General features: G+C 43.8%; 1 long non-coding RNA gene across 1 annotated transcript; it reads left to right on the forward strand.

Annotated features, from left to right (window-relative positions):
- The first annotated feature begins 67 nt into the window (after positions 1–67).
- On the forward strand, positions 68–21675 carry LOC132377691 (uncharacterized). Its single transcript, XR_009506717.1, has 3 exons — positions 68–233; positions 9203–9355; positions 21032–21675. It is a non-coding gene; the product is annotated as an uncharacterized LOC132377691 (long non-coding RNA).
- The last annotated feature ends 1856 nt before the right edge of the window (positions 21676–23531 follow it).

Here is a 23531-nt window from a genome sequence, read left to right on the forward strand (position 1 = left end):
TTTATTTTTGACCAATCATTTAGTCTATCCACATCCTTTCAATCTGAGATGACCTTTCACCCTATTTCGCTCTTTACGATTGCTAAGTGATTTAGGGCATCCCCTTCTTTTTCTAATCGAAACCCGAATTAATGCTAAAGAAATAAGAATATGGAGGTGGAAATATTCAATTCTGCTGCTGCCCATGGTCAGAAAGCCAAAACAAAATTCAGGACTGAGCCTGAAGATTGCTGGTAAGCCCAGTTCACCTTCGAACGGCCAACTGTTTAAGGAAGGCTACATTTCAAAAGCCAGCAGACCTAATTCTAGAAGAAACATCAGAAGTATTTTTGTTGCCCAGTGCAAATTATCACCAGAAATAATAATCTCGTAACATAAGCGACTGCAAAGTCAAAGTCGAGTTTATTGTCACACAAGTCCTATGTATGCACAAGTGCAATGAAAAACTCTGCAGCATTACAGGCACAGAACATAAGGTAATTAGCAGTCACAAGAAAAACATTAAGCCTCATTGTCACAGGTGCTGGGGTACAGTGAAAATTTTGTCTGTTTTTATACAGAACAAATCACACAGTGCTTTGAGGTAGTACAAGGGGAAATAACATCCAAATGCAGAATAGTTTACGGCTACAGAGAAAGTGCAGTGCTGCAGTAATGTGAAGGATCATAATAAGGTTATAAAAGAAAGAACACGACCAGAATTGGAAGAAAAAAAAAGTTCATTGTAGTTCATAGTGGTCAAAATGGTCCTGGTGAGGTCATAGAGTCATAGAACACAACAGCGGGAAAAAAGACCCTTTGGCCCATCTAGTCCATGCTGAACTATTATACTGCCTAGTCCCATTGATCTGCACCCAGACCATAGCCCTCCCTACCCCTCCCACCCATGTATTTATCTACATTTCTCTTCAATGTTGAAATTGAACCCATATGCATAACTTCTGTTGGCAGCTTATTACACACTCTCATCACCCTCTGAAGGTGTGCTCCTTCATGTTCTCTTTAAATATTTCTCCCTTCACCCTTAAGCCATGGGCCCTAGTCTCAGTGGAAAAAGCCTATCTATAGCCCTCATAATTCTATAGTGATAGGGATTGTGCAGATTGGTTGAAGGAAAGTAGTGCTCTTGAAACTATGGCAGCCTCCTGCTCAACGGTAGCTGCAAGATACCCCAGATGCTGGAATCTGGAGCAACGCACAAGATACTCAGTGACACAACTGTGGGGGGAATTGAACTGTTGACATTTTGGGATGAACCAATCGAGTTGCAGGGTCTTAACTCAATGAACCATTTCCCTCCAACAAAAGAGCAGTTTCATTGTTTGCCAGTTCGTTCAGTGAGATTCCACCTCCACAACTCTAGTCGTCGGCCCAGGACTCACACACTTTCGCTCCTTGGCTAGATTACCAGGATAGGAAGCGTGAGACCAGAAGCTGAGGCCTGAAAGTGAGCTCTGTGATTGCGCCTGTGCTGTGCTGTAATGTTCTATTTCCCATGACACTGGAGAATGGAGGGACAAAGGAATGTGGGGGGAGGGAGCAGCTGGATGAGGGAAGAGAATGAGCCAAAATGCAGGAATTGACCTGGGAGATAAATGGGCTTCTTGTAGAGGCATATCGTTAAATGAAGGGGCCTAGATTTGAAAAATTACCCATTTCTCCTTTTGCAGATGCTGCCCTTACCTGTGAGTATTTCCAACAGTTTTCTGTTTCTATTTCAGACTTCTCTTATACGTAATATTCCTTATTTATAACAATATCAATATTTGCTCGAAACTTATCAACCCTCTCACACTTTCTTGATGCTCACACAAACGAGTCAAGGGATTGCAGAGGCAAGAAGGCCCATATTAGACAATTATCACTTGTTATGTGGAAAACAAGGTAGCCATTTTGCCCTTAGGGGCATACTAAAAAGAGCAATGAGATGAATGACTGTCTTATGGGTTTCAAGCAACGGTGAAAGACAAGGGAATGTTGATTAGGACAGAAAGAAAAGATCTTATTCTCAGAAATCTTTAGTGTAACTGAGTCTCTGGAGTGAACAGATGGGTATCTGTGTCCTTATGTGAAAGACATCACTTCTGACACTAAACTGGACTGACACTTAAAGTTGCACATATTTCCAAGCTTTCTTATCTCAATCTAAAGCTCGTTGGTGCTTATCTAAAGTATGTGCTAGTGAGCCTCATATCAAGAGCTTCACAGATAGCTTGGAGATAATTAGACTGAGAACATAAAATGTAGAACATTCAGCACAGTACAGGTTCTTTGGCCCACAATGTTGTGCCAACCTGTTAACCCACTCCAAGATCAATCTAACCCTTCCCTCTCACATAACGCTCCATTCTTCTACCATCTGCCTGCCTATCTAAAAGTCTCTTAAATTTCCCTAATGTACCTGTCTCTACCACCAAAACCCCTGTAGTGGTGTTCCAAGCACCCACTACTCTCTGTGTGAAAAGCTTACATCCCCCTATACTTACCTCCAATCATCTTAAAAAATATACCCCCGCGTATTAGACATTTCTGCCCTGTGGAAAAAAAAACCTGTCTATATCTATGTGTCTCATCAATTGTACACCTCTATCAAGACACCTCTCTTCCTCTAGTGCTCCAAGGAGAAAAGCTCTAGCTTGCTCAACCTTTCCTCATAAGACATGCCCTTATAATACAGGCAGTGTCCTGGTGAATCTCCTCAACACCCTCTCTAAAGCTTCCACATCCTTCCTAAAATGAGGAGACCAGAACTGAACACAATATTCCAAGTGTTTTATTGTGGGGGAGAGACAACTGGATTCTCCTTTCATTTCTCAGAATGGTCTCTCCAAAGACTGGAGAGACTTTGTTCTCATTGAATGTGTTTTTTAAGATCTCTTGGTAGATGTGACAACAATAAACCAATATTAATTATAAATACTAGATGTTCTGCAGTTGCTGGAAATCTTGAGCAACACACACAAATATGAGGGGAACTCAGCAGATCAGGCAGCAGCTATGGAGAGGAATAGTTAATATTTCGGGCCTAGAGGCTTTATCACTTAGTTGAACCTTGGTTGGGGAACTTGACTGCTCTGGCAAGACCAACTCACCCGATCTTTGAGATGTTCAAAAGGCAATGGAACCAAGATCAGGAAGGTTTTCATGAATGGTTCTTCACTATTGCTTCTCTACCTTAAGCACACTTTACTGCTTGTCACAGCCTATAATAGCCTCTACAACCTCTTTACTGTCTTCCAACATACCAGCCTTGTTGCCAGAGCATTATGATGATTAGGATTATGATTATGATGATTTGCTGGTCGTTTGCACCTCGTGTCCTAACCACTGACATCATTAAATCAGAGCATTCAATAGACAACAAGATTTACCTTTAGGAACTTTGGAATAAGGACCTTGACTTGCTCTTCATTGATAGAACAAAATGTCCATCACTTGACCTTGTGGAGGGAACACCTAGAAGATGAGTTCGAAGGTGCAATTGGACGGAAAGAAAATTGTGGAGCAGTATTTCAGTAATAAAGAAATACGTTTCAGTTTATGCCTCCTTGTATGAGTGCCAATGTTATTTTGGCAAAGCCTACCAGCGTGTTGACCTGTGAGTTTGGTTTCTACACGAGTAGGGCGTTTCCACTGCCCCCGTAATCTCTGAGTACAATTGTGGAGGATGTAGCTGATGGAGTGGTTGAAATATATCCGCATGCAGTCTGAAGACATTAATAAGCAACATAAACAGATTAGCTCATGCAATCCTAACTGTCACCATTAAGTGCGGGAACTTCAATCTATCTTAAAGTTGACACTCAAGAAAACCCTAACTGATGGCTCCTGCTATCCACTTTTACCACAGTATCCTGACCAGCGCCTGGCACCCCACTGATAAACCCCAGGCTGGCAGCGGCAGAGCTGCTCGCCGGAAACCTTGGACCGGCATCATAGGTTCTGTTTGGCTTCTCACAGGAAGCTTTGTGTGGAAGGCTTGCCTTCAGTTGTTCATGCAGAAGCAGCTGGAAGGGAGGAGGGGAGCGGAGTAGGAGGGGGGGGTTGGGGTTTGGGAGTGTGGATGGAGCGAGCAATGAGGTCAGTACGCTGTGGAATAAAGGCCTGGCTCATGCTGAATTAGGGACAGAGCCATTCAGGAAATCGGAACTGCATTTGGAATTGGAATTGGCTTTTTACTGTCACATGTACAGTGGGCCAGTGTAAAACTCTGTTTTGAATGGCATCCACATAGATCAGTTAATCACATCAGTGAATTGAGGTAGCACAAGGGAAAACAACGATAGACCAGAATTTGGTAAAACAAGTACTGTTGTAGGGAAAGTGTCCGGGCCAGAGTCTGGAGGATGGAGACCTGAAGGGACAAATGACCTAATTCTGCTCTTAAATCTTATTGGTGTACAACTCTGGGCTGGAGACTGATGGTTGGAGGGTCAGTGTTTCAGTGTCTGGGCTTCAGACTGATGAATGGAGGGTCAATTTGAGTGATGGTCAGAGGCTCAATGTTTGAGAGTCTGATGCTTGGAGGCCTGAAGTTTGAGTGTCTGATGGTTGGAGGCTCGATGTTTGAGTGTCTGATGGTCGGAGGTTCGATGTTTGAGTGTCTGATGGTCAGAGGCTTGACGTTTGAGTGTCTGATGGTCAGAGGCTTGACGTTTGAGTGTCTGATGGTTGGAGACTCGATGTTTGAGAGTCTGATGGTTGGAGGCTTGATGTTTAAGTGTCTGATGATGGGAGACTTGATGTTTGAGAGTCTGATGTTTGGAGGCTTAGTGTTTGAGTGTCTGAGTGAGAGACTGGAATTCTGAAGGCAGCCTGTACTGGGCTTGAAGGACTTAGCCTTGAGTGCATTGGCTGTTAATGCAAACAATATGGAAACTGGCCCTTTAACCCAACTGGTCCACACCATCTGTGTTGTCCAAGTGAGCTAATCCTGTCTGCCCGTGCTTAAACACACAATCCTCTATAATCCATGTGCTTATCTAGATGGCTTTTAAACGTTGCTAATGTACCCACCTCAACCATTATTTCTGCTAGTTCATTCCAAATAAACACCACTTTTTGCATGATGAAGTTGTCCCAGATGTCCCATTTAAATCTCTCTACTCTGATCTTAAACCTGTGCCCTGATGTTTTTTATTACATCCTCCTTGTTTCTCCATGTTGGCTTCACAGCCCGCTATGGAAACACTAATACTCTTGAATGGAAAAGGTGGTGGACACAGCCCAGTCCATCACAGGTAAAGCCCTCCCCACCACTGAGCACATCTACAAGGAGAGCTGTCGCAGGAAAGCAGCATCCATCGTTAAGGTCCCGCACCATTCAGGGCATGCTGTCTTCTCACAGTTACCATTGGGAGCAGGTACGGGAGCCTCAGATCCCACACCACCAGCTTCAGGAACAATTATTACCCCTCAACCATCAGGCTCCTGAGCCAGAGGGAATAATTTCATTCACCTCAACTCTGAACTGATTCCACAACCTATGGATTCACTTCCAAGGATTTTACAACTCATGTTCTCTGTATTGTTTATTATTATTTATTACTCAGTGATCTATCATTATTATTATTTCATTTTTCATTTTGAATTTGTACAACTTGCTGTCATTTGCATGTTGATTGTTTGTCAATCTGTGTGTGCAGTTTTTCACTGATTCCATTGTGCTTCTTTGTGTTTATTGTGAATGCTTGAAAGAAAGTAAATCCCATGGTTGAATATGGTGACATCTATGTACTTTAATAATATATTTACTTAGAACTTCGAACTTTTTTGGAAAAAAGACTGTGTGCTTTTACCCTGTCAGTGGTGGTCACCCTTCAATCTACTACATTGTAGGCAATAAAGTTGGAGTCGATTATTGAGGATGAGGTCTCAGTGTACTCGGAGGCACATGATAAAATAGGCTGAAGTCAGCAAGGGAAAATCTTGCCTGACTAATCTTTGGGAATTCTTTGAATGAATTGGTTAATGTTGTGTACTTGGATTTTCAGAAGGCCTTTGACAAGGTGCCATACACGAGGCTCTTACAGGCTATGAGCCCATGGTATTACAGGAAAAATTCTAGCATGGATAAAGCAGTAGCTGATTGGCAGAAGGCAAAGAGTGGGAATCAAGGGAACCTTTTCTGGTTGGCTGCTGGTGATTAGTGGTGTTCCACAGTTCTAGGCAAAGGGACTTGGGAGTCCTTGTGCAGGATTCCCTAAAGGTTAATTTGCAGGTTGAGTCAGTAGAGAGGAAGACAAATGCGATATTAGCATTCATTTCACGAGGACTAGAATATAAAAGTAAGGATATAATGTTGAGATTTTTTAAAGCACTGGTGAAGCCTCTCTTGGAGTATTGTGAGCAATTTTAGGTCTCTTAACTTAGAAAGGATGTGTTGAAACTGAAGAAGGTTCAAAGGAGGTTCACAAAAATGATTCCAGGTTTGAACGGCTTGTCATAAGAAAAGCGTCTGATGACTCTAGACTTGTATTCACTGGAATTCAGAAGAATGAGGGGTGATCCTAATTGAAACCTATCGAATGGTGAAAGGCCTTGATAGAATGGATGTGGAGAGGGTTTTCCCATGGTGGGAGAGTCTAAGACCAGAGGGCACAGCCACAGAACAAAAGAGTGCCCTTTTAAAATGGAGATGAGGAGGAACTTCTTTAGAAACATAGAAACTTAGCTGGAGAGTGGTGAATATGTGGAATTTGTTGCCACAGGCAGCTGTGGAGTCCTAGTCCTTATGAATATTTAAGACAGAGGTTGATAGATTCTTGATTGGTCAGGGCATGAAAGGATATGGCAGGAGATTGGGGCAGAGAGGAAAATGGATCAGTCATGATGAAATGGCAGAACAGACTTGATGGACCAAATGGCCTAATTCGGCTCCTATATCTTATAGTCTTATGGTCTTAGCTCCTTGTAATTTGGGCCCCCCAAATCTAGGCAACATCCTGTCAAATCTTTTCTACACTCCGTCCAGTTTAATTATATTGTTACTATAATAGGGTGACCAAAACAATACTCCAACTGCATCCTCAATAGTGCCTTTTATATCTGCCACAAAGCTTTGCAACTCTTATACTCAATGTCCTGGCTGATTAAGGCCCAGGTGCCAAATGCCTTCTTCACTACTCTGTCCACCTATGATGCTGATTGGCCTGCTGGTTGGGATAAGGCTGTCTCACCAACTGAGCTGCAGCCATCAATAGTCAAGAGGGGGAAGCAACTGGTCGGGCCTCCTGTTTCTCTTTGGGTATTCTATGTCTTGATAGTACTAAAACTGAATTTTTCAACTTTGGGTAGCCTGCGCTTCGCTCCTTTCTCTCTCCTTCCTCTCTCCTTCTGATCAAACCTTCCTGTATCCATTTCCAACTGTCTTTTAAAATTGTTTTTATTTTTCACTTATTTGGCAATGCAGCATTGTAACAGATCCTTCTGGCCCTACCCAGTTACGCCACTATGACCAATTAACCTATTAGCCCGCCCGTCTTTGGTAGGTGGGAGCACCTGGAGGAAACACACTTAGTTTCTGTCCAATCTCAGAGCGATCCCATCAGTCCCCCACCATGCCTCTTCTTGGTGCTGCCATCAGCCAGGAGATAGAGGAGCCTGAAGACCAACATCTCAAGGTTCAACAACAGCTTCCTCCCCACTTCCTAACACCACCTGGAATCTCCCTCTCCCTCTCCCTGTCTCATATCTTATGGGGGAGTCCTGACAAGACAAGGGTTAAGATAATGTCCAGATAAGAATGGTTTACAGAGTGCAGTCAACCCAGGAAAGAGAGTTCTTTGAAGAACATAGCTCTCCTCTGCACAATAGGGGACCAGAGCCATCTGACATACCAAGACAGATGAGGATGCGAATGAAGAATTCTAGGATGACACTGACTATTGATCAGTTACTTTACTGATTCTGAAGTATTATTTCCTTTAACATGTAGATTCTATTGGCTATTAATACCTATATTATTGTAATATGATTGGTGATTGATTATACAAATAAGGAATTTGAACACCGCAAGGTTACCAATTGACCAGAATCTGTTTCCAATTAGTCAATTTCTGTATTAAAAGGGCATTTCTTTGTTCAGTCTCTAGGAGAGTTTGATAACAGAGTTTGTGCAAATAAAGTGTGAGTTTTCAGAGAAAAAGAGAGAAGGGGGAGGTGTTAGAAATGACCGGAGTTTGGAGGAATTGATGTTCATACCATCAAGTTACACGGAATATGAGGTGTTCCTCCTTCAACCTGAGAGCGGCCTCATCGTGGAAGTAGAGGAGGCCATAGACTGACATGTCAGATTGGGAAGTCGAATTGAAATGTGTGGGAAATCCCATCCCTTGTGGCAGATGAAGCGTGGCCCCACCCAGTTACGCCACTATGACCAATTAACCTATTAGCCCGCCCGTCTTTGGTAGGTGGGAGCTCCTGGAGGAAACACACTTAGTTTCTGTCCAATCTCAGAGCGATCCCATCAGTCCCCCACCATGCCTCTTCTTGGTATTTGAGGCCAGGAATGGATGTGAGGGGGAAGTTGAAGGGGCAGGTATCACACTTGTCCTGCTTGCAGAGAGAAGAGCCAGGAGGGAGTTTGGTGGGGAAAGAGGAGTGGACAAGGAAATCGCGTAGAGAGCGATCCCTGTGGAAAGCGGAGAGTGGGGGAGGAGGGGAAGGTGTGTTTACTGGTTGGATGTTAAATGTTCCAGAGCAGTCAGCAGGTCAGGCGGCATCTGTGGAGAGAGAAACCAAGTTAGTGGTTCAGGGCAATGATCCTCCTGCACAATGCGGAGCATTTCTGACTTTAATTCATATTTTCATCCTTCCCAGTCAGAGAGTCATTGACCACTACAGCACAGAAACAGGTCCTTCAGCCCATTCAGTCCGTGCAGAACTAGTCCCATCGACCCTCACCTGGACCACAGCCCTCCATACCCCTCCCTTCCATGTGCTGCTCCAAACTTCTCTTAAATGTTGCAATTGAATCTGCATCCACTACTTGAACTGGCAGCTCGTTCCACACTCACACCACCCTCTGAGTGAAGAAGTTCCTCCTCGGGTGCCTCTTAAATATTTCACCTTTCACCCTTAATCTATGACTTCCAGTTCTAGTCTCACTCAACCTCAGTGGAAAAGCCTGCTTCCACTTACCCTATCTACTCCCCTCATAATTTTGTATACCTCTATCAAATCTCTCCTCATGCTCTTACAGGGATTTGAATTTGGGATCTTGCTGTGCTATCTCACACCCCACTGGGTTGCAGCCTGTGGGTGAGCTCGGAGAACGTCAGGAATGTGTCAGTTTCAGTCTGAGTGGGACTGCAGGAAGAACAGATTTCACAGAACAGAACCACTAGGGTCTCAGGTGAAAATACTTTCTCATTCACGTTCCAAGAATATCTGTTGTTTTTTCCCCAAACCAACACATGGTTGGCTTGTGGTTACTGACTGCCTTTATTTAGTTTAATCACCAAATGACAAATTGACAATTTTATATTTAACTGGTTTACAGGAGAAGGGATGACAGCACTCAAATCTCACACACACACCCTTGATGTACAAACTGATTCATACACACAGAAGACAAGTACATTTGATACACATACCGAGAAATGCACCACACATACACGCACACACATATGCATACAGATGTATTTGATATACATCAACCCAAATATTTACACATACAACATATATACATGGAAGTGCATCAAAATATAGAATCTGTGTATTTGATTGAAAGACATAAATATATCCATCATCCAGGCCATGCCCTCTTCTCACTACACCCATCGGGAGTGAGATAGAAGAACCTTAGGTCCCATGCTACCAGGTTCAGGAAAAATTATTAGCCTTCAATTATCGGGGCCCTGAACCATTGTGGATAAATTCACTGACCTCAACTCTGAACTGATACCACAACCGACAAACTCACTTTCAAGGATTCTACAACTCACGTTCTCAGTATTATTTATTTGTTATAATTTGCACAATTTATCTTCTTGTGCACATTGGTTGTTTGTCAGTCTATGTTATGTATAGATTTTCATAAATTCTATTGTATATCTTTACTTTCCTGTAAATGCCTGGAAAAAATGAATCTCAGGGTAGGTATATGGTGACATATAACGTCACATGGACAGAGATACAGTGAGAAGTTTGTCTTGCACACTGTACATACGGATCAGATCATTACACGGTGCACTGAGGTAGAACAAGGGAAAATGACAGAATGCAGAATAAGTTATTACAGACGCAGAGAAAGTGCAGGCAGGCAACAAGGTGCAAGGACACAACAAGGTGGACTGTGAGGTCAAGAGTCCATCTTATATTAGGGAACCTGGTAACAGCGGGGTAGAAGCTGTCCCTGAGCTTGGGGGTATTTGCTTTCAGGCTTTTGTTTCTCCTGCCCAATGGGGGGGGGGATGTTCAAGGTAGGTGGGGTCTTTGAGTACGTTGGCTGCCTTACAGAGGCAGTGAGAAGTATAGACAGAGTCGATGGAGGGGGAGGCTGCTTTTTGTGATATGCCCAGCTGTGTCCACAACTCTCTGCAGTTTCTTGCAGTCATGTGCAGAGCAGTTGTCGTACCAAACCATTATGTACCAAATAGGTTGCCTTCTAAGCTGCATCTATAAAGATTTGTGACGGCCGTTGGTGACATGCCGAATTTCTTCAGCCTCCTGAGGATGGAGAGGTTTTCTTGACTGACTAGATTGATTTGTGGCTCTTAATGTAACAGAAAGCTTTATTGGCAAGGCTACTGTATAAATGAAAGTGGTTGCTGTTCTCTAGACATTCTCATCGTGAACTTTGGGAATACACCATTAACAACTTCACATCCTGTAGATGGCGCCTTTTACTAACAAATGCCTGTTTTATCCCACCCACTCCCCCTCTGGTCCATTATACCCTGTGTGGCTGGGGCTGTGTAAAAGGTCCCATGGATTCTAGGACCAATCTCTGCATTGTGCTAAACTGCAACAGAGAGGATTTGTGATCATTATTGGCATGTCCCAGGGGGCTGAGACTGAAAGTTGAAGCCTGAAGTTTGATCGTGAGTTGGGAAGTCGAGATCTGATGTCTGAAACACTGGGTCCAAGAGTTGACTAGGGAAGTGAAGGGCTGATGTCTGCTGGAGGCACCCAGGGCAGCCTGTCCTGGGGTTGGAGAACAGACTGTATGAGTGGATGGGTGGGAGGGAAGAAAGTGGGCTTGTTGTGCACTATTTTGTTCCACAGAACGTTGTGGGCATGTTATGTTGGTGCTGGAATGTGTGGCAACACTCACAGGCTGTCTCAACATCCTTGAGTGTTAACTCAAATGACACGTTTCACTGCATGTTTTGATGTACACGTTGTAATGAATCTAAATCTGGATTTAAAGAATGACGGATCAGCCATAATCCCATTGAATATGGAACAGACTCGAGGGGCTGAATGACCTTTTCCAGAGCCTAACTCCTCTGATTGAATGGCGACTTTCTGTCTTGTCCCAGTAAACTTAGTATGGGACAGTGCAGACACATAGCACCAGTCAGCACCAGCAGTTTAGCTACGGTCTTGCCTGCCACCTGGCACTGATGGGCTTATCCTTTTCCACAGACCTGCAGGGTTCCTCCAGCATTTTGTGCGTGTTACAGCGGAACAACCCAGACACAAGGGTGGGAAAGGGGCTTGTTTGGCTGCCGTTGTTGCTGCTTGTGTTGTCCTGCCGAGCATCGTGGACATGCTACGTTGACACCGGAGTGTGCCAAACTCTTGCGGGCTGCCTCCAGCCTATCCTTAGGCTGTGTTTGTTGTGAAAAACAGGCAATGCTTTTCACGGCATGTCTCAATCTACGTGTGATAAATAAATGAATCTGAATCTGCTGCCGAGGCCTCTTCTCAGTCCCAGCAGTGTGGGACTGAACTAACCAGCTTGATAATATGGTGAATGTGTGTTCTACTGCAGGTCTCTCTGTGAGGGTTTGAAAAGGATAATTTCTTTTTTGATCTCTTGGGCTGTGGCTGTTAACACCAGCTGCTTTCACTAACATGCATTTAGGAGGCAGAGTGGCTCTCATTACTCAGTCTGGCCTGTACGTGACTCCAGTCCCACCCTGTGTCGTCAGATTTGGATTCGATCGATATAAACGCTGGGCACAGGCAGGTCAGCTCTGTGCTGAGCTAAGAGTCTGGGGACTGACTCTCTTTATGAACCAGTTCAGAACGCTATTTGCTTGCATGATTTGTTTTTCTCTCTCTCTCTCTCTCTCTCTCTCTCTCTGCACATTGGGTGTTTGAAAGTCTTCTTTTAATGTTTAGTTTGGGTTTCTTTTATTCTGGCTGCCTGTTAAGAGATGAATCTCAATATTGAATAATGTATAGATACTTTGATAATAAATATACTTTGAACTTTGGAGAGCAGATTATATCACAAAGATCAGTGTTACTATGAACACAGAAAACAGAATTGTACAGGATAGGGACAGGCCCTTCAGCCCATTGTGATATAGAATAGTGCAGCACATTTCAGGCCCTTTGGCCCACAATGTTGTGCTGACCCTCAAAACCCTGCCTCCCATATAACCCCCCACCTTAAATTCCTCCATATACTTGTCTAGTAGTCTCTTAACCTTCACTAGTGTGCCTGCCTCCACCACAGACTCGGGCAGTGCATTCCATGCACCAACCACTCTCTGAGTGAAAAACCTTCCTCTAATATCCCCCTTGAACTTCCCTCCCCTTAACTTAAAGCCATGTCCTCTTGTTCTGAGCAGTGGTGCCCTGGGGAAGAGGCGCTGGCTGTCCACTCTGTCTATTCTTCTTAATATCTTGTACACCTCTATCATGTCTCCTCTCATCCTTCTTCTCTCCAAAGAGTAAAGCCCTAGCTCCCTTAATTTCTGATCATAATCCATACTCTCTAAACCAGGCAGCATCCTGGTAATTCTCCTCTGTACCCTTTCCAATGCTTCCACATCCTTCCTATAGTGAGGCGACCAGAACTGGACACAGTACTCCAAGTGTGGCCAAACTAGAGTTTTAAAGAGCTGCATCATTACATCGCGTCTCTTAAACTCTATCCCTTCTAACATTAGTCCGCTTTGTGATAAATGTAAAAGGGGCGAGGCCTCTCTCATTCATATGTACTGGTTTTGTCCTAGCTTGGAGAAATTTTGGAAAGATGTCTTCATAACGTTATCGTATATTCTGAATCACCACGTAGAACCAAACCCTTTAATTGCTTTGTTCGGTTTCTGGGGTGAGACAGATCTACGTCTGAGTTCGACTAAGTGTCAAATATTATCTTTTGCCTCTCTCCTGGCTAGACATTTAATCCTCCTTAGATGGAGAGATGTTGCCCCACCCACGCATGCTCAATTGCTTAACGATATTATGGCCTGCTTAGACCTTGAAAAAATTCATTATTCAGTTCTTAATTCGGATTTAAAGTTCCATAAGGTCTGGGGACCTTTTATTGACTACTTTCATAACCTTCCTCTTGACTAAGGTTTTTTTTTCTGTCCCTTGCTTTCAGCTCCTTTTTCTTTTGGTAGTAGGCATTAACATCTTCTGTTGCTAAGTGTATTTACAGCTTTGTGGGTTTGATTGTCCTGATTTATATTCTCTATATTGTGTTGTGGTTGGTCTGGAGTTTTTTTTTTGTGTTGCGTGGCTTGGGGAGGATACTAATTTTACTTGTCTTCAATTTGGGTGCTTTTTCAATTATCTTTCTTTGTATCATATTGTTATTGTATGTTTATTTTTGCACTGTATCAATGTTCTTCATTTTGATCTGGGTTTTTTTTTACCTTAGTTATGTAGAAAATGTATAAAAAAACTAATAAAAAAAAACAAAAAAAACTCTATCCCTCGACTTATGAAAGCTAATACCCCATAAGCTTTCTTAACTACCCTATCTACCTGTGAGGGAACTTTCAGGGATCTGTGGACATGTACCCCCAGATCCCTCTGCTCCTCCACACTACAAAGTATCCTGCCATTTACTTTGTACTCTACCTTGGAGTTTGTCCTTCCAAAGTGTACCACCTCATACTTCTCTGGGTTGAACTCCATCTGCCACTGCTCAGCCCACTTCTGCATCCTATCAATGTTTCTCTGCAATCTTCGACAATCCTCAACACTATCCACAACACCACCAACCTTTGTGTCGTCTGCAAACTTGCCAACCCACCCTTCTACCCCCACATCCAGGTCTTTAATAAATATCACGAAAAGTAGAGGTCCCAGAACAGACCCTTGTGGGACACCACTAGTCACAACCCTCCAATCTGAATGTACTCCCTCCACCACAACTCTCTGCCTTCTGCAGGCAAGCCAATTCTGAATCCACCTGGCCAAACTTCCCTGGATCCCATGCCTTCTGACTTTCTGAATAAGCCTACCATGTGAAACCTTGTCAAATGCCTTACTAAAATCCATGTAGATCACATCCACTGCACTACCCTCATCTATATGCCCGGTCACCTCCTCAAAGAACTCTATCAGGCTTGTTAGGCACGATCTGCCCTTCACAAAGCCATGCTGACTGTCCCTGATCAGACCATGGTTCTCTAAATGCCCATAGATCCTATTTCTGAGAATCTTTTCCAACAGCTTTCCCACCACAGATGTAAGGCTCACTGGTCTATAATGATGTGCTGTACTAATTGAGCTAATGGCCACAGATCCCTCAAAGTTGTTGAGCAAGTTATAGAGTGGTTAAGGAGTCATATAGTTTGTTGGCCTTCATTAGTTGGCAAATGAATTCAGGAGCTGCAAGGTACAAAAGACCTGATAGTGGACTTCCGGAAGGGTAAGACGAAGGAACACACACCAATCCTCAGAGGGATCAGAAGTGGAGAGGGTGAGCAGTTTCAAGTTCCTGGGTGTCTATATTGCTGAGGATCTAACCTGGTCCTAACATATCGATGTAGTTATAAAGAAGGCAAGAGACAGCGGCTATACTTTATTAGGAGTTTGAAGAGATTTGGCATGTCAACAAATACATTCAAAAACTTCTACAATTGCACCGTGGAGAGCATTCTGACAGACTGCATCACTGTCTGGTATGGGGTGTGGGGGGGGGGGGGGGGGCTACTGCACAGGACCAAAAGAAGCTGCAGAAGGTTGTAAATCTAGTCAGCTCCATCTTGGGTACTAGCCTACAAAGTACCCTGGACATGTTCAGGGAGTGGTGTCTCAGAAAGGCAGTGTCCATTATTAAGGACCTCCAGCACCCAGGGCATGCCCTTTTCTCACTGTTACCATCAGGTAGGAGGTACAGGAGCCTGAAGACACAAACTCAGCGATTCAGGAACAGCTTCTTCCCCTCTGCCATCCGATTCCTAAATGAGCATTGAACCGTTGGACACTACCTCACTTACTTTTAATGTACACTATTTCTGTTTTTGCACATTTTTTAAAATCTATTCAGAATGCATAATTGATTTACTTGTTTGTTTATTTTTTTATTTATCTTTTTCTCTGCTAGGTCATGTATTGCATTGAGCTGCTGCTGCAAAGTTAACAAATTTCATGTCACATGCCGGTGATAATAAACCTGATTCTGATTTTGAATATGAGTTGATGCTCTGCCCGCTTGAGGGTGGCCTCATCATGGCTGTAGAGACAGACATGGGAACTGGAAAGTTTAACTGAAATGGGTGGCCACTTGATAATCCTGATTTTGTAGTGAACAGAGTGAAGGTGCTCAACAGAGATGCCCCCTCCCCAATCTACGTCACAACCTCTATGTAGGTACACTGGCAATCCAGCAGAGGCTGGTATATTCCAGCCTCTCAGAGGCAATGACATTTCTCCTTGACCTTGTGGACCTGTCGCGTTTGGAGTGGACGGGGATTGACGGTGAACCGGCGTAGGCTGCCATGATGCCCCGTGTTGGTGGAATGCCTGTAGATAGGAGGCAAGAGGCAGGGAGGTGCATGGGGTTCAGTTCTGCTTGCTGGAGCTTGCACAGTGACTGACGGAAATATGAGATATTAAACTCCTACAAATAAATTTTTTCGATAACATGACCATTTGGAACACCAAACAGTAGAGCATAGGAACCACCACCTCAATGGGCAAGGAAGCGGCAGATGGAATACCGTGTGGTCATGCACTTAGGTAAAGGAAATAAAGGCCTAGACCAGGGCTCCACAGACCCCTTGCCTAATGGTATTGGTCTGCAGCATAAAAAAGGTTGGGAGCCCTTGGCCGAGACTAATTTCTAAATGGGAAATTAATTCAGAAATTGGAGATGCAAAGGGACTTGCAAGTCATTGTGCAAGATTCCCTCAAGATGAACTTGCAGGTTGAGTCACTACCATTTATTCTGAGAGGATTAGAATACACGAGCAAGGATTTAATGCTAAATCTTCACAAGGCATTGGCCAGACCGCATTTGGAATATTGAGAGCAGTTTTGGACCCCATATCTAAGAAATAAATATGCTGGTGTTGGAGAGAGTCCAGAAGATGTTTGCAAGAATGATCCCAGGAGTGAAAAAAGTTAAAAGGTTAACGTATGATGAGCATTTGAAGGCTCTAGGTTTGTATACTTTGGAGTTTAGTAGAATGAGGTAGGTAATCTCAGTGTATCCTACTGAGACGCCCCCCCATCCCCATGGGATCATTGAAAGGCCTAGATAGAGTGGATGCGGAGGGAATGTTAGGTGAGTCTAGGACCAGGGGCATAACCTCAGAACAGAAGAATGTTCATTTAGAACAGAGATGAGGAGGAATTTCTTTAGTCAGAGGATGGTGAATCTGTGAAATTAATTGCCACATATAACTGTGGAGGCCAGGTCATTAGGTATATTTAAAGTGGAGTAAATTTGATAGTAAAGGCATTAAAGATTATGTGTAGAAGATAGGAGATTGAGATTGATAGGAATAATAAATCAGCCATGATCAAATGGTGGTGCAGACTCAATGCGCCAAACGATATAATTTTGCTCCTACATCTTATGTCTTACAGTCTAAGTTAGCCAGTGTGAGGGGGATCACAACTTCTGTCAGGGTATCAGGGAGGAGCAATTGATTCCCCCCCTCACCCCCCAGGGACTTTTCCCCTATTTTTTGTTCTCCTTTTGCACTAATAATTTTTAATATATATTTTTACTGTAATTTGTAGTTCAATCAAATATCTATTGCAATGTTCTGCTGTTGCCAAACAACATATTTCACAACGTATGCCAGTTGTAGTAAACCTGATTCTGAATTGGTTTGTTATTGTTATGAGATACAGTGAAAAGCTTGTCTTGAATGCTGTTCGTTCTGATCCAATCATTGCACAGTGCATTGAGGTAAAACACTACAAAGGCAGAATAAAGTGTAACAGCTACAGAGAAAGTGCAGCACAGGTAAACAAGAAAGGGCAGGATCCTAACAAGGAAGATTGTGAGGTCAAGAACCCAACTTGTCACATTAGTGGACCATTTAATAGTTTGGTAACAGTGGGACAGAAGCTGTTCTTGAGCCTGGCAGTACATGCTTTCAGACTTTTGTATCTTCTGCTCAATGGGAAAAGGGAGAAGAGAGAATGCCTGGGATGGGTGTTGATGCACCATCAATAACTCTCGGAGACGTGAGGCGAGATATAGGCTTTTATTGGCTGGAAGAAAGAACAAGCAGCAAATGACCACCACACTACATCCTGGAGACAGGCCAGGGCTGCGTCTCCAATCGTCTTTATACCGGGGTCCGTGGGAGGAGCCACAGGAGCAGTCAGCAGGGGGGGTGTGTTTAGACAGGTATATGTAGTTCACCACAGGTGTGTTCTTTGATTATGACTGGGGCAGTGAGAAGTGTAGGCGGTGTTCACGGAGGGTAAGCTGGTTTCCGTGTTGAGCCGTTTTACAACTCCCTGCAGTTTCTTGTGATTACAGTTGCAGTAACAAGCCATGATGCATCTGGATAGGACGCTTTCTATGGTGCGTCGATAAAAATTGGTGAGGGTCAAAGGGGGAAATGTCGAATTTCTTTAGCCCCCTGGGAAAGTAGAGGTGGTGTTGAGTTTTCTTGGCTGTGGGCTTGGAGCAGGGCTATTCAGTTTGATCCTGATTCATCTGTACACTAACATTTTCTAGGGGTCTTATCTCTGCTTCGTAGCCCTAACCCTACAGAAAGCCACACTTCTGTGAAATTTCCAATTAAAGAATTCACAAACTTTTGTCATAGAGTTGTTCAAAGTGATTTTTTTAAAAATCAAAGTACATATATGTTACCGTATTCCATCTTGAGATTCATTTTCTTGTAAACATGCTCAACAAAAATAAAGAAATGCAATAGAATCTATGAAAAACTATATTTAAACAATGATGGACAAAAAACAGTATGCAAAAGAAAACAAATTATGTCAGGGTTTCCCAATCTGGGGTCCACAGACCCCTCAGTTAATGGTAGGGGTCCATGGCATAAGAAAGGTCGGAACCCCTGGATTAGGAAAATAAAAATAGCATGAAGAACATGAATTGTAAAGATCCCTTGAAAATGAGTCCATAGCTGGTCGAGACAGTTCAGTATTGAAATGAGTGAAGTTATTCACCCTGGTTCAGGAGACTGATGGTTGAACGGTAAAAGCTGTTACTGAACCTGGTGGTGTGGGACCTAGGCTTCTGTACCTTCTACCCAATGGTAGTGGTGAGAAGAGGGCCTGACCTGGAAACTGGCATATCAGTCTGCCGAGCCTGTACTAACTATCAACCACACCACCAATCTAGAATCAAAGCCATTTTTCTTCTCCTCACATTTCAAAGACTCAGAGGTTAATTTATGATCAAAGTATGTATGCAGTTTACAATTCTGAGATTCGTCTTCTCCTGATAACCACACAAACCAAGGAATCCAGCACAAAAAATATTGTGCAAATGGCACAAGAAAGAATGATAAGACAATCATCAACCCCCCCCACCCCCCATGGGCAAAAGGCAACAGGAATAACCACCAGACCCTCCCCTCCACAAAAAAACTAATAAATCACGCTAAACAGCAACATCGAAGAATGGACAAAAACACAGAAAATTGAAAAAAACATAAACCTGAAATTCAATCCATAAATCACAGAACATTGGTAACATCCTCCATCAGAATCGAGGGAGAGAGAGATCACTCAAACACAGACAGTGTCCCTGTGGAGCAGAGAGCAATGGGACATCACTCACGCGCACCTTCCTCAAAACTTCTATTTCTTCCCCTCACCCACACACTGGGGGCAATTCACACATCAACTCTCAAGTCTTTTTACCTGGGAGGAAAGCAGAGCAGCCAGGGTGGAACCCACATGACAGCAGCACCGTGAGCTCTGCCGTGCAGGAAAGTATTCCCAAATTTAGATTGGGTTGGGGAAATGCTGCCTGCCATCTCTCTCTCTCTCTCTCCCCCGTCCTCTTCTCCCTCTCCTCCCACCTCTTTCTCTCACACACACAATTTCTTCTTTCTCTCTTTATCTTTCTTTCTCCCTCCTCTCAAACTCGATCTCTTTCTCCCCACTCCTTCCTTCTCTCTCTCTCTCCCCTTTCTCACACACTCTCTCTTTACTTTCTTTTTCTTTCTTCCCTCTTTCTCTTCCTCCCTCCCTTTCCTCTTTCCCTCTCTCTCTGTCTCTCTTCCACTCATTCCATCTCACATCACTTTTTGATAGAAGGTAGTAAATGGTCGCCTGTAGTGTTGTGCAGGGAAGAGTGTGAGTGTGTCTGTGTGTGTGTAAGCCTGACCTTCCTGAACCGGCTGCTTCTTCTGGGCCTGACTGGACCCACAGTGGGCTATGGTGCTCTGGAGTAGGTGGTAGTTGGGTAGGTGTGAGTACAGTGGGCTGATGACTGGAATTTACAAGCACCATGGAGATTTCAAAAGGTCATATTTCACCTGAGGGCCCCACTTTGAGTACTCCTTCATCCAAAGGCACAGATCACTATCAGAGATTCACATGAAAGATTTACAGAGAGTTTGAGCTTAATGATGCCTCTCCCATTTTCGTTCTTGTTGTGGTTTTTAATGTTTTCCATTTCACTTAATTTTAATTTAAAACATTTTTGACTATCCTGCAATAGAACAGTTTATAGAATCCCGGATTGACAAAGAAGCCCATCCTACCCATTGAAATCGTCCCATCCTGTACTTCATGTCTGTACACTGCAAGACGCAGACTACATTCTGACATGGGCTGATCGGTAACAAATCATTTATAAGACCCTAAGACCATAAAATATAGGAGCTGAATTAGGCCAATTGGCCCATCGAGCCTGCTCTGCCATTTCATCATGGCTGATCCATTTTCTCTCTGAGTCCCAATCTCCTGCCTTCTCCCCGTATCCCTTCATGCCCTGATTAATCAAGAATCTATCAATCTCCGTCTTAAATATACTCAAAGACTTGGCCTCCATAGCCACCAGCGGCAACAAATTCCACAGACTCACAACTCTCTGGCTAAAGAAATTCCTCTGCACCTCCATTCCAAAAGAACACCCCTCTATTCTGAGGCTGGGTCTTCTTGTTTTAGACTCTCCCACCATAGGAAACATTATCTCCACATCCACTCAACTGAGGCCTTCAACATTCGATAAGGTCACCCCTCATTCTACTGAATTCCAGTGTGTAGAGGCTCTGAACCATCAAATGCTCTTCATATGACAAGCCGTTCAATCCCAGAGTCATTGGGAACCTCCTTTGAACCCTCTCCAATGTCAGCTACGGAAAGCAGCCCAGTCCATCACAGGCAAAGCCCTCCCCAGCATTGAGCATATCTGCATGGAACGCTGCCACAGGAAGGCAGCATCCGTCATCAAGGACCCCACCATCCAGACCGTGCTCTCTTCTTATCACTACCACTGGGCAGGAGGTACAGAAGCTTTAGGTCCCACAGCGTCAGGAACAGTTATTACTCTCCAACCATCAGGCTCCTGAACCAGTGTGGAGAATTTCACTCACCATTAATCTGAACTGATTCAATGGCTTACAGAATCTTTACAATTTTATTTTATATATACATTTTGTCATCTTTTGAACATTGGTTGTTTGTCAGTCTTTGTTTATGTTTTTTTTTGTTAATTCTACAGTATTATTTTTCCTGTAAAGCCTGCAAGAAGTGAAACTCAAAGAACATATATGGTAACATGCAGTGAAATGGCCACTTTATTACTTACACCTGTACACCTTCAAATATCTAATCAGCTAATCACGTGGCAGCAACTCAATGCAGAAACGCATTCAGACATGGTGAAGAGGTTCAGTTGTTGTTCAGACTGGGGAAGAAATGTGATGTAAGTGTCTTTGACCATGGAATGATTGTTGGAGCCAGACCAAGTGGTTTAAGTTTCTCAGAAACTGCTCCTCAGAAATGGTGTGAAAAACAAAAAAAAAAAAAATCCAGAGAGCAGCAATTCTGTGGGTGAAAACACCTTGTTCATGAGTGAGGTCCGAGGAGAATGGCCAGACTGGTTCAAGCTGACAGGAGGGCGACAGTAACTCAAATAACCACTCGTTACAACAGTGGCATGCAGAATAGCATCTCTGAATGTACAACACATCAAATCTTGAAGTGGATGGGCTACAGCAGCAGAAGACTGCGAAGATAGACTCAGTGGACACTTTGTTAGACACAGGAGGTACCTGATAATGTGGCTACTGCGTGTATATCCATCTCCACGGTCTTTAGAATTAGCTGTAATTGATGGTAATTGAATGACAAAGTTCCTGATGACAATAAAGTGAAAATGTCCAGCAAACCTAATTCAAGATGTCAGTTTTAAATTGGAAGCATTGATTGTGAGTTGGATATTTGTTTCTAGAAATCAAGGATAACTCCAAACTATTTCAAATATGGCTGTGAGATCTTTGGTGACCACTGGGAAGGACTGAAGGCTATCATTGTCTAATCTCACACAGTGTGATTCTCTCTCAGTACCACCCCTCCCACAGTGTGACTCTCCCTCAGTACCTCCCCTCCCACGGTGTGATCCTCCCTCAGCAATGCCCCTCCAACTGTGTGATCCTCCCCTTGTAACAACCCTCCCACAGTGTGAAGCCCCCTTAGCATTGCCCCTTCCACAGTGAGACCCTCCCTCAGCAATGGGCATTCCACTGTGTGAAGCTCCCTCAGCAATATCCCCAGACCCTGTAGTTCTGTACATCTCATTATTGGCGAACGTAGAATCCAATTGGATTCTTCAGTCATTAAAGGGTTAATCTGGGGGCTCCTCAACATTGAACAGAGCTGAGGGAAGAACAGGTAGAGTTGACATGAGACTGACAGAGTGCAGAGGATGTTGCCAGGACTTGAGGACTTGAGTTATAGGGAAAGGGTTGAATAGGTTAGCACTTTATTCCCTGGAGTGAAGAAGACTGAATGAGGATTTGATCGATGTGTACAATATTATAGATAGAGTAAATGTAAACAGGCTTTTTCCACTGAGGTTGGTTGAGACCAGAACTAGAGGTCATAAGTTAAGAGTGAAAGTTGAAGTATTTAAGGGGAACCTGAGGGGAAACTTCATTCAGAGGGTGGTTTGAGTGTGGAATGAGCTGCCAGCTCAAGTGGTGGATTCAGATTTGGGTGCCAAGTTTCAGAGGTTTGGATAAGTACATGGATGGGAGGGGTATGGAGGGAATAGTTCAAGTGCAGATTGATGGGATGGGGCAGGATAGCAGAACAGCACTGATTAGATGGGCCAAAGGGCCTGTTTCTGTGCTGCAGTGCTCTATGACTCAATCTGATGAACATTCCATGAATTGGAAGTACAAATGTATTTATTAGTCATGGACAACAGCCAGTGACCAGGAAGAGGCCATTCACCCTTTGAGCTTATTCCACCCTCTAACCTCCTGCCCCCCCCACCCCCACTCGTCAGACTGTGGCTCAACTATTGTATGTGGGCTTTGATGTGGCTCATGTGATAAACTTGCCATGGGAGACCTGGATAATACAGTAACCGGTGAGTATCTGTTAGACATTAAAGGTTTGCGGAACGGATGGTTTAACTGCCTCTGATTAACCGATTGGCCCCAAATCCAGCCTCAGTCTGTGTTTACCTTGCAAACGATATAAAACATGGACCTTGCTTCTTGAAGATTCACAGACTGTTTTACAATCCCTCTTTTCATATTGAAGCCACAGGCTTATTAAAGTATTGTGACAGTTTAATCATTAATCTCTCTGCTTTCACATCCTAGTCAAGTTCATTTTTATCACAGGCCCCTTCATGTCATGGTGTGCCTTCCGGAGTAAAGCTGATGCTGACCACCGTGCCTCTGCTCTGGATATTATCTCGCTCTGCCCCACCAGCGGAAGCCTGCCTCACACCGAGGTGTCGTTACCACATCAGGATAAGAGGAACATATCAGCCTGTTTCCCCCCCCACTCCAACTCTTAATTTTTTTGTAGATGGAATTTTACAAACCTCGCCAGGCACCGCAGCCTCAATATTAATAGAAAAAGACATCAATAAAAGTGCAACATTTAACAGCTGTGGACCAGTGTGGTAACCGTGGGCAAGGCAGTGAAGTCCAGCTGTAAACTCAGCCAGCTCCATCATGGGCACCAACCGCTGTAGTATCCAG

The sequence above is a fragment of the Hypanus sabinus genome, chromosome 19 (genome assembly GCF_030144855.1).
Source record: "Hypanus sabinus isolate sHypSab1 chromosome 19, sHypSab1.hap1, whole genome shotgun sequence".
NCBI classification, from domain to species: Eukaryota; Metazoa; Chordata; class Chondrichthyes; order Myliobatiformes; family Dasyatidae; genus Hypanus; species Hypanus sabinus.